Raw genomic sequence first — 13,244 nt, 5'->3', positions numbered from 1 at the left:
CTGTGTATATATATATATGCGCGTGTGTGTGTGTGTATGTATGTGTGTGGTTAAGTATGTCTGTGTGTATATACATATATATATATATATATATATATATATATGTATATATGTATTCGATTTTTTTTCATTAAATTCTTCGAAACGTTACGTTATTTCATCTTTCAGAAATTTTACGATTCCTCGCGAGTCTTTCTCGTGGATTCTTGATAAGACGAGATTTTCTTTTTTTGGCCCTTAAAGCCACCTCGTACGATCTCACGGAGATTCTCATTGGTTCGTCGGAATGATCGTTGGCAAATTTCTTTTTTCTTGTTTCTTTTTTTTTTTTTTCTTCTTTTTCTTCTTCCGTTTCTTTCCTCGTCTTTCTTCTTCTACCTTCTAATAAACTTTTCTTTTTTTTCTGTTCACATCAGAGTCATACGCATGCTTTAATTATATGACGTCACATTCAACATAATCACATCACAAATTCGACGACATAATCAAAAAATAATTTTTTTAATTCTCGACGTTCTCGATCTCACGGCTTTGTTATATGTGTGTATATATATATATATATATATGTGTGTATATATATATATATATATATCTTATATAGCGAATTTCCTATCGTTATTTATACCCTCGAGGATGGTCGACAAAAAAAAAATAAAAAGAGAATAAAAAAGAATCGTCGTATAGAAAAAATGATGAAAATATTTAAACGACGTAATCTCGCGATCGTGATGTACTAAAAAATTCGACAAATTTGATTCGTGCTTGACATGCCCGATGGGAAAAATATATGTCGTGTCCTTTGAAAATAGAAATAAGAGAAAAATAATATAAAAGATGATGAGTGGTCTGGATGGAGATTGAACTGTAGTGGGGAGGGGGGGGAGGAGAAGGGTGAATGGATGGGTGCAGTCGAAGAGATAGATCGACATCGATCGAGGTAAAAATGAATACGAGCGATATCGTGTATAAAAGGAGGAAGAAGATAAAAGGAAAAAAAAAAAGAAAGAAAAACAAGAAAAAAGAGAAGAAAAAAAGGATCCTAAATGCTCGCAACAGACACGAGGTAATACGAGATGCAGCAGATAGATAGAATTACAATGTAGATTACACCGAATAAAAGTACATTCTTCCCGTTAGACAGTTTTAAACTCTTTGACTATGTAATTTTCATTCTCCCTCGTGATAATACGATGAAACTATGAATTCGCATTGTTTCAATTATACATTCATTGAATTAGCTTTCACAATGTACGAGTTTTCTATTCGTCGAGAAAATTATATACCTAAGGAGAAATTTTAGGATTGATAGACGAGAAAGGTTTCAGACAACTTGGGGAGGAATGAGCCAGGGGGAGTCAGGTGGGGAGGGATGAGGGAGATTTAGTAGATTACGAAATTATATTGTTGATAAAAGTTTTGATGGCTGATATTTATCGGGTCGGATATTTCATCGAATATTTTTTATATTCGATCTGTTATATATATATATATATAGAATTATATAGAATTATTATATATATATATATATATATATATATATAACAGATATATATATATATGATAATTGATTTTGCTTCTATCTAATTAATATTACCTAATCTAATGTTATTTTATTATAAATATTAATCCAAATATTTATATATATATATATATATATATATATGTTTTATTATATTATATTATATTTTATATTATATATATACATATATATATATGTATGTATGTATATGTATATATATACTGATCATTTATTTCATGAAAATACTTATCACTAATTAATAAAAATTCTGATCAAAACAAAATATAAATGAATATTTATATCTATAGGTACGGCAAAAAATATATATATATAAATATGAAAATTATTGACTATCTCCATTATACATACGCGATATTTAAATTATTATATCAAATAAATTAATACTTATAATCATTATAAATCATTTTTATTACTATCATATCGTTATGATTTATTTTCTCGTTTCAATTCTTTCTTTGTTTTCTTGTTCTTCCTTTTTTCTTTTTTTTTTTTTTTTTTATAATTTTAAAAAATCGACACTGTCAATCTTCTCTCATAATATTTTCCTACAATTTTTTACGATGATTTAATGAAATGCATTTGCAAAAGTAAAAAAGGAAAGCAAAAAAAAAAAGAATAAAAAAATGTAGATACCTACTCAATAACTTATTTCGAGATTGTGAACATCGAATAATTAAAATTCGTTATGAGATTTATTCGATATAGATAACAGCAAGAGCAATTTCACTTTATTAATATGAAAAATTTAGAGAGAAAAAGAGAGAGAGAGAAAAATAGTAGACAAAAAAATATTCGACCATATATACATAGTCGATTAATTTATCGGGAAACGATCGTCCATCCTTTTGCACTTTCTTTTTCGATGAATGACGATATTTGATTATTAATAAAAGTTTATATCTATAGGAACAAAAAAAGAATTTATAGTATCGTTAATTATCGACTATTCATTAAGTGTACACTCAGGATAGTTCAGTTATATTATCAAAGTTAATATTTAATATTTTTAATAATTTTTATTGAAACCATCATTGTCATCCTTAATTATTCGTTAAATTTCGATTTTGTTCCTTTTATTTCTTCTTTTTTCTTTTTTTCTTTTTTAGAATTAAAGTCAACAATTAAACGAGTAAACGCGCAATGCGATGAAAAACATAATAATTAATTAATAATAAAAATTCAAAAAAAAAAATTGTTAGTTAAAGTGTGCAAAATTAATGAAGTTCAATGAGGTTTAACGAAACAACAACGTCTAAGTTTGACAAAGTTGTACGAAACGTTAGATGTATATTAGAAAATTTCTACAAAAATTTTTATTCGTTAGTTATCTTGTATTTTCGTTGCATCAAAAAAAAAAAAAATAAAAAAAAGAAAAAGACAGAAGGAAAAGAGCTATTTTTATTCAATTATTTTTTTTTTAGCGATTAAAATAAATGATCAACAAAACAAACGTTTGTAACATTAAACAAATCGTAACGATTAATTGTTAATAGAGACATTACAAGAGTTAAATAATTAAATTGGAGATAAGAAAAGAGAGAGAAAGAGAGAGATAATTGAAAGAGAATTAGGATATTAGAAATAATGGAATTTAACGAAGAAAATGATAAAGTTTTACGTAATTACACGTAATGTTAAAAATGTTTAAAAAATCCTAACAGTAAATATATTTTTTTAATTATTTTGCATTATCCTTACATAAAAAAAAGAAGCTAATTTTATTGCATTATTTTTTCTTTACACTTATAATGAAGCATTAAAAAAGTAAATACGCGTAACGTTACGACAATTGTATCGATTAATTAATAACAAAGATATTATAGAATGAAATAATTTGATTAGAAAAGACAAAGAAAGAGAGAGAGAGGAGAGAGAGAGAGAGAGAGAGAGAGAGAAGTCATTGAAAAGCATTAAGTTAAAAATAAACAAATTATATTTTTAATATATTTGTAATATATATCTATATATATATTATAAATAAATTATATAAATAACTCTAAGTTAATTTTTTGTTCATTTAATAATAATAACTAATATAATGTAATATAATATTATTATATACTATATTAAATGTATAATACAAATTTTATTTTTCAAAATAATATAAATTATATAAATAAATTAGATTAAATAATAAAGGAATAAATAAATAAATATAAAATAAATAGAATAGGAAAAATAATGACGAAGTTCGATGAAGTTTTCTAACAAAACGTTTGAAAAAAATATTTAAAAAAAGAAATCTCTAATAGAGACAATTTTATTCTATTGATTATCCTAAACTTAAAAATAACCTAACACCTCCCCCTCCCACTTCCACTTAGATTAAAAGTATAAAGAGGGATTTATAATATCGTTATAATATCGTTTATAATATTGAATTAATCTTCTTTACGATACGATCTACGTTTCAATCGTGATATCATTAATTTTTAGAAATGATATAATAAAACATTATGACAACGAAAGCGGAAAATAAATTTTTTTAAAAAGCTCACCTATACTTGCCGGTCTTTAATAATTATATCATCATTTATACGCGTGTAACGAAAATAATGACGAAGAGGACGAAGAAGATGGAAAAGAAAAAGAAGAAAAGAAGAAGAAGAAGACGACGGACTTGTATTTAGAGGAAAGAGGTTAACAACTTCCCGGAAGCGATACGTGCCGTTCGAAAAGCGGATATCACGAGTACGACTCCGACCTCGAACGGCTCACCATTTTAAACCCTCTCGCTAGTTTTCCGCCCCTCCCCTACCCCACCACCCACGCCACCAATCACGTTCAAACGAAATTATCTCGGTGTTATCTGTTCCGTAACATTTCTCGACTGTTCAAAAAAAATTTACTCATATCGAATTTTGAAATGATATATATTTAATTATAAAATATAATTAATAAATAATTTTTTACGTTATTATCAAATTCATAAAGTTCAAAGATAATATTATATACATATATACATACATGGATATATAAGGTATAAGTACATCATTTAGTTATATTTATTTTTACTTTTTTTTCCTCTTCTTTTTAAAAAAAAAAGAAAATCTTTTCCTAAGAGGATAAAAAACTAGATCCTTTTGGAAAGCATTTTTTAAATTGTTTCAAGTGGACTTAAAACAAAAAGTACTCTTAATTACTCGAAAAGTACTTTTGATTGTATATATATTGGAGTTTCATAAACTAATTTCTATCTATCTATCTATTACTCTCTCTCTCGCTCTCTCTCTCTCTCTCTCTCTATCTATCTATCTATTAATCTCTCTCTCTCTCTCTCTCTCTCTCTCTCTCTCTCTCTCTCTCTCTCTTTCTCTCTCTTTTACTGTTTCTCAAACATTTCAAAAGTCAAATATTAGATCGCTTATGACCAAGTATATACATATACATAAATACATCCCTATGATAATATATATCTATATATATATATATATATATTATATATAATATATATATAAAACATACAAAGTATAAAGGTTTAAAATGAAAGAATAATGTTGAACATAAAATGAAAGACAATATCCTTTCTACTTGTCTATTCCAAACTTTTCGATTACTTATATACATACAAAGATGGATCAAAAGTTTTTAGATAGACCGAAGGATTCTAAATTATTACAAAAAATCAATTACTCTTTTTTAAGACTTTGTACGATAATTTATCTTTTTTTTTTCAAATTGTATAATCAAAATATATGTGTATATATATAATATATATATTAATATAATATTTCGATGATTTTTCTTTATTTCAAATTTAATCTTTACTCTAGCAATTTAATTGACCTAATAACATGGGTAAATAAATAAAAGGAAAAGTATTTATAATTCGTAACAAAACAAGTATTCTCCAAAATGTTAACAGAACAAAATGTCAAAACATTAATATGTCCATAAAGTTTATTTATTTATTATTACTCTAGTTAAACATACCGAAACCAACCCAATCTGCACGAGTTTAACGTAGGAGTTCGTTGCTTTTCTTTTTTCTTTTTCTTTTTTTTAATAGAAAAATTTTTTTCTGATTTATCACCACGATCTTTTATCCTGCATTTGCCTAAATCTTTCTTTTCGATTATAAATCACGAAGGAATCATCTTCGTTCACCGCTTCTTTCTCAATTTCCTCTACCGATTTCATTTTGATCCGATATTTATGGAGTTATTCTGAGAAGATATTAAGAATATGACGAACCTTCAAAATAGTCGATGAATTCTATAGAAATGCTTTTTCTTCAGAAAGCATACGATCAAGTTATCCTATCTTATATTCACGTTAGAATAAAAAAAGATAGAAAGAATTATTAACGTATTACGAAAAAAATTACTGACACTTATGTCATTTAATTGAGTTTATTAATTAATTTTCAGAGTTCTCAATATTTTATATCTAAATACAATAATAATAATAATAACAATAATAATAATAATAATAATAATAATATGATATAAATCTAAAAATAACAACAATGTATACTATTTCTTGGCACTAATTATTGTCAGAATGTCCATATCTTATATCCAAATAAAATAATAATAATATAATAATAATAATAATATAATAATAATAATACTGATGATGATGATAATAATGATAATAATAATATAATCTATATAAATGAATATGATAGCGATAGTATTATGATAATTGATTTGGTCAATATTCAACGTCAGAATTTTCAGTATTTTATATTCAATAAAATAACGATACCATTCAGATAAACAACAGAATATTATAATACAAACTTTTTAGACTAATTTTTTTTTCTTTTTTTTTTTCAAATTATAAACCTTAGAAGCTTAGGAACTTTTTATCTATCCTCTTCCCCATTCCCAATTCTTATAATTTGGTAGAAATTGTTATATGTTTATTTTCTGTAAAATGTATTATAATATTATTTAAATGCAAAAAAAATTTTTCTGTAAAAGTATTATATATATATTTTATATTTACATACATTTTTATAAGCAGATTATTTTTTGAAAGAAAATAAAACAAAGAAAAAATATAAATGCTATGTATATCCCTCTTTTATCTAGATTGAAAACTTAGAAGTATTTATGTATATTAAAACGAATCGATCATATTCAAAAAATAAACACAAACGTACGAAATTAATTGTCTAAATGGAAAAGAAGAATATTTTGCATATGTGGTATAATTTCTTTATATTTTATATATATGTATATATATATATATATTTTTTTTATTTTCTGATTCTCTTTCACTTTACCGATGAATTTTCAAATTGATTTCGACGTGAGCAAACACGACTGAACGATGATAGAAATTTTCAGAACAAACGTAGAACTTCGAATCAATCGATCTGACTATCATGGTACTGCTTTGACGAAGATCCAATTATAGAATCTGTCGGGATTCTATGAACATGTACGTTGCAGTTATGTCAACCGAGAAAATTCGAATGTTCGAAAATAAATATGGAAGGAAGAAAGAAAAAGGAAAAAAAAAAAAAGTCGGTATAAGTAATACCTCAGAGACAAATGTAATAACGTAAGGTTTGATATAAAATGAGAATGTTCATTCTATGCTTCCTACGTAAAATCGATTCAATATTTTATTAATAAAAATGAAAAAAATCTGTATGATTGACTTTGGATTACGATCAATAATATGAGAATAAGTATTTCTTTTCTTTTCCTTTCTTTTTTCTTCCATTAAAAAATATACGATTGATTACGACAAATAATAAAAAATTTTTTATCATTCTATAAATAAGAAATATAGAATAAATAAATATATATATATTATATATTCTAATTTATCATCAATTAATATTTATATAAGTGATAGAATACAATACATCAAAGAGTAACTAAATTATTTAATTAATTTTTAACAGTATTAATCATTAAATTAATTATTAAAATATATATATATATTATATAATATATATATGTATTTTATTTATTATATCAATAAAATAATGAAAAGAAAAAAAAGAAAAAAGAATGATAATTACGCGAGAAAACGCAAAATACATTTGGCATAACATCTATTATATAATATAATCTTTTGAACAAATATAGAATAAGATTTATATAAATCCATTATATATCATTCTATAATACAAAGAAACAAACAAAATTCAAAAAAGAAAAAAAGCAAAGGAAATAAAGAGAATAAAAATAATTAATCTCAGTTATATTATTACAAATAATAAATATTTATGTAAGTCAATTATTAACTTAATTAATTGTACAATAATAAAATCAAATAAAAATAATATAAATATAAAATAAAGAATGAGAAATGAACCATGCGTTACGTGATTTTAATTCAAACATGGTCAGACGTTTGATTGATAATATCAAAAATATTTCTAGTTCTTCGTGTCCATCTAAAGGCAATGCAAATACATAATTATTCACCATGCATCGTTTCAATATATTCTATATATATATGTATGTATATATATATATATATATATATATATATATATATCCGAGACGTAACGTTGGCAAATGAACTTGTCGATGTCGAAGCACAAAATCCAATTGGGAACAATTAACGAGGCTATTGGTGTGTTCTGCTGACAAATATCCGACGACGACGCCAAATTCGACGGTGTGAAATTCGAAGAAAGTTTTACTCCCAGGCAGGCCTAATATTGATTGAAATGTCCGCCGAAAGAGTTAGTTTTCGTTCTATCACCGAATATTCATTCTAATTTAAACCTGTTCGTTACTCTTTCAATATATTAAAAATAGAAATTAATTATCTAACTGTACCCTTAAGATTCTTGAATAATATAAATTATTTGTATTCTTTAACGACACGAATATTAAATACGATTGGATAAACGTAAAAAAAAAAAGAAATTAAATTAAATCTAACGACTAGTTTCTATTTGTAATATATTATTTCCATTGTTTTAATTATATTTAGATTATAATTAGACGAATCTATTAAAAAAAAAAAAAAAAAAAAAAAAAAAAAAAAAAAAATAAGGAAAAAAGAGAAAAAAGAATAAAAAATATTGGTTTCCCTCAATGATCATTTATTTCAATTAGAAATATTTCAAATACGATGGAATTATATAAGAAAAAAATTTTAATAATAATTAATCAGAACTCGTGTTGTTTAATGTTAGGAGCTGTTAAACTATGGACGATTAAATTGAGACTCGTTGGAAAAAAGAAAGAAAGAAAGAAAGAAAGAAAATTTTTTTCTTCTAACGACAAAGAAAGAAAAAAAGTGATCGATGAACAAATTCAATTCAAGTGATTTGGATAATTTCTATATTTAAACAAAAAAATAAAAAATAAAAATATACAATAAAAGATCAGAAAGAAGAAAAATAAAAATAAAGAAGAAAACAGAAAAAAAGAATAATAATAACCAATAATAATATAACAATAATAATAATAATATTAATAATAATAATAATAATAAATAATAATAATAATAATAGATAATAACAAACCATCGCGAGAAGTTATGAAATTTGTTGCTTTTGTGAAATTTAACGATTTCACGGTTTGATCGTGGACTGAAATAAACGATCGTATGAATAAAACGTTGTACGATATACGATAAGGATGGGAAAGATAATATCGATGGATCGCCGTTACGTGGTTTCGATGAATGATAATTTAGAGAAAAAATAAAAATAGCAAAAAAAATCTGCACAACGATGCGAATCGATCTAACGAGCCACACGGACACACCGCTCCTCCATGAGGAACTTTATCTACGAAAATAATGGACGTACACTCGAATCAAACTAGAAAAAATATTCGATTTTTATGTTCGAACCTAATGACCCCTTGTTAAACTTATTGCAAACGGAATAGAAGTTCAACAAATTGACCCTCGAATATATTCTGGAATTTCAAAAAAATAAAATAATAAAAAGAAAAGAATTCATTCGCGTCGAATGAGACGAAATCAAAAAGAAACTAACGTTTAATGAATCTACTCGAAAATGATTCGAGATTAACTAGTAAGAAAATGTAAACTTTAAGAACGAAAATAAAAGTTCGAACGAACTCGAAAATGCGATTACCGCGAATCATTGTAAGCCATTGGCGAAATAAGAAATAAACGAAATTATCGGTGAAGGAGTTGATTAGATTATTAGATTTCTTCGGAAAACGTAAATTTTCTTTTAAAAAAAAAAGAATAAAACTGGTAAAAGTGTTCTATGTTTTATATTCATTTCTAATCCGTATTAAGAATTAATTAATGACGTAATAATAAAATAATAGAATAAATAAAGAAAAAATTGCAATCAACAATGAAACTGAAGCACAACTTTTTATGTATGTAATTTCTTCCTAAAGAAATTAAATTCCAACCAAAAGAAAAACTGAAAAGACAAAAAAGAAAAAAAAGAGAGAAATGTATTACCACGAAGAACGAAAAAATTTCGAAGAATATTCTCACAGGATATAATAATAATCTCACAGAAATATTCGGAATTAATACGGAGAAGAAAAAAAAAAAAGAAACAAAAAAGATGTTAATCGTAAAAAAAAAAAGAAAAGAAAAAAAAGAAAAGAAACAATGAACGAACGTACGAAATAATGAAAAAAAATGTTGTTCGAGCATGCATTTCATTCGTACAGTGTCACATTGCGATAAAATAAAACGAAAAATATCGGCGAAAAACGTACCTATCGACAAAAACTTTTGTAACAACTTTCCTTGAAAAAAAAAGAAAAAAAAAAAAAAAAGAAAAGAAAAGAAAGAGAAGAACAAGGAGCATGAAATTTGCCAAAAAATGTACTACGTAAAAAAAATGGAGACAAAGAAGAAAAAAAAAATTTTTTTTGAAGAATAATCTCACAGAAAGATTAAATCGTGACCAAGATCGTCCGTCGAAAAAAATATGAATTAAAGGGGTGAGTTTGTAGAAAACTCACGAACGCAATACTAACTCGCTGGTAGGTCCTTAAAATTATTTTGCATTATTTTGCACGGTAGTATATATCTTGAAAGTTTAATTACCTGCACTTGGACTGCATATTCATGTAATCTTTCTCACAGGTCCGTTCCTGATAAATTCATTTCCTCATTAATATTAGTTTTCTTCCATATCTCTCTCTCTCTCTCTCTCTCTCCTCTCTCTTCTCTCTCTTCTCTCTCTCTATTTCTCTTTTTTTTTGACATAATTACAAATATAACTTTGTATAATTTTGATTCGAGTGGTCCCTTCAATCCAAGAAAGAAGGATGAGTGAGGAAGAGAGGAGAAGAGAAAGAGAGAAAGAGAGAGAAGAGAGAGAGAAGAGAGAGAGAGAGGAATGATGATTTTCAAGGACAAAAAAGTCGTCGTTGGCATAAGATATACTAATTAATAGACATCACAACATTCTTTCATCATTTTTCATCCTATCTATTCAACCCTTAATTAATCTCAAAGAAAAAAGAAAAAAAAAAGAGAAGAAGCTTTTTTGTATCGTCGAATTTACAAACAATCGCCACTCTCTTTCTTTATTAGTCTCATTACGATATCTATCGTTTTGTTTATCTGCCATACTAAACTTATTTGTCGATCATCGATATCATACATTTGAATATATATATATATATATATATATATATATATATATATCGTGTCTATTTTTATCGTAAAAACATTTCCCAACGATGAAACGAAATATAAATAAAATTTTTCTAGCTTTATTTTGCAATCAATCGAACGATTAGAAAATTTCAATTCTCATTCGATTAATTTTGAAATATCGTACCTATCGGATTAATAATCTTATATCGTAAATGAACTTTCTCTTCGATACATCAAAAACTTTTAAGCTTTTCCTTCCGTGATAAGGATGTAAAGGAAGAGAAAAAGAGGGAGAGAGAAGAGAGAGAGAGAGAGAGAGAGAGAGAGAGAGAGAGAAAGAAAAGTCTTTAGAAATACAAATACAAAAAAAAAAGAGAAAGAAAGAGAGAGAGAGAGAGAGAGAGAAAAGAAAAAAAAGGAGGAAAAATGAAAAAGGAGATCGACACGGATCGAGAACACTCGACTGACACGACTCTTGACCCTAAAACCTGCATCGTCCAGGGTCTACGCCGTTCGATGAATCCAACGTCAAGTATCGATTAAAGTTCCGCGGGAAGTGCAGCCTACGACGAATCGTGCAGCCCTAACGCGTATATATACATATATACACATATATAAATAAATATATATATATATATGTGTGTGTATATATGTATGTACATATAAAGACACACGCGGTATCGTAAACAACCTAAGAAAATCCCAATGAAAAATTGAAAAAGCCGATGTCTTCGATTTTCCAACGAACCCAATTCCACCTCTCAACCCTCGAAAAAAAAAAAAAATATCAAGTCTTCAAAAGGAATAAATAGATGGAAATCGTTTATAATGCGCCAAGTTTAATACGAGAATTAATTTTAATTGGAAGAAATAAATTAAAAAAAAAGAAAAAAGAAACCATGAAAAAAAATTCATCGATAATAATAATTCGTTTGAATAAAAATTCATTTGGAAGATTAGAACGAGAAAAGGAACAAAAGGCGTATCAAAAAAAGGAAATAAAAGAAAACAAAAGAATAAGATAAAAAAAAAAAAAAAAAGGGAGATACACTTATTTCATCCTATTACACTCGATTGTGTATTGTAAAGACGACACGCGCACACATTAGAGCAATGTACTCACGCACGCACGCACGCATGCACGTACAAACACACACACACGCACACGCACACACACGCATACACACACGCATACACGCGATATAAATTGAAAGAAAAAGAAGAAAGGAAGAAAAGAGAAAAAAAAAAGGAAAACAAAAACAAAAAAAAGAAAAAAGAAAAAAAAATAAAATAATATAAAATAAAATAAAATAAAATCGAGTACGATTAATCACTCGAGATTTGTACATCTAATAGAATACTTCACGAAATACTTTAATTAAATGTTTCTCGTAGGGACGATAGCTCGTAAATAATTCATTACGGTTACGTCAAATCAACGTTACCAATCGTTTTAGTTAATTTTCGCGCGCGTTGATGTATACTTTCATTCATCGTTTTGAAACGACAGACTGTCCATGCGACGAATAAGTATATAACCGAGGGTTGCAAAGACCAACCGTAATCTAAAGTTCAGCCCGTACCGCGGGTCAGGGCGCACTGTCCCTGCTTCCAACGAACGATCATGGAATTTCGAGAAGTTTACGCTTAGCGGCGCCACCGTCGAAGCGGCGGCGCAGCCGAAACGACCCTTTCGAACGATTCCTACACCACTACCCCTCCCCACCATCAACTACCACCTCTCATCACCCATCTTCCATCTCCCATCTTCCATCTCCCACCTCCCATCTCCCATCACCCATCTCCCGACCCACCACACTATCATCGCTTCACCATCATTCTCTTACTCTTTTATCATACGTATCACTGATTTCTTCTCTATCTCTCTTTCTCTTTCTCTCTCTCTCTCTCTCTCTCTCTCTCTCTCTCTCTCTCTATCTTTCTCTCCCTCTCTCTCTCTCTCTCTCTATCTCTCTCTCTCTCTCTATCTTTCTCTCCCTCTCTCTCTCTCTATCTCTCTCTCTCTCTCTCTCTCTTTCTTGTTGAAAGGATTAATTTCTTTCTTTTTTTATTTTTGTCTTGTTTTGATTTTTTCTTTTTTTCTCCCCATGTAAAATACGATCGACTTGTGTGTATCTATTTTTGATACTTTTAATGGCTCTAAGCTATTTCA

General features: G+C 27.1%; 1 protein-coding gene across 9 annotated transcripts in view; it reads right to left on the bottom strand.

The window, feature by feature from the left end:
• The window catches only part of LOC124952777 (octopamine receptor beta-3R-like), a 128,540-nt gene extending 115,875 nt beyond the window's left edge, over positions 1-12,665 (bottom strand). For 3 of the 9 annotated variants that reach the window (XR_007101994.1, XR_007101995.1, XM_047503151.1), the window contains exon 1: positions 152-529. The gene's annotated coding sequence lies outside the window, so the exon portion shown is untranslated. Of the gene's footprint in view, positions 1-151; positions 530-12,444 lie in introns of those variants that run through there. The other 6 variants (XM_047503146.1, XM_047503148.1, XM_047503145.1 and 3 more) reach the window with 6 other exon arrangements.
• Between the last annotated feature and the right edge of the window lie 579 nt (positions 12,666-13,244).

Source organism: Vespa velutina, chromosome 11 (assembly GCF_912470025.1).
Source record: "Vespa velutina chromosome 11, iVesVel2.1, whole genome shotgun sequence".
Lineage (NCBI taxonomy): Eukaryota > Metazoa > Arthropoda > Insecta > Hymenoptera > Vespidae > Vespa > Vespa velutina.
Note: the sequence above shows the minus strand (reverse complement) of the source record. Positions and strands in the feature narration are given on the sequence as shown.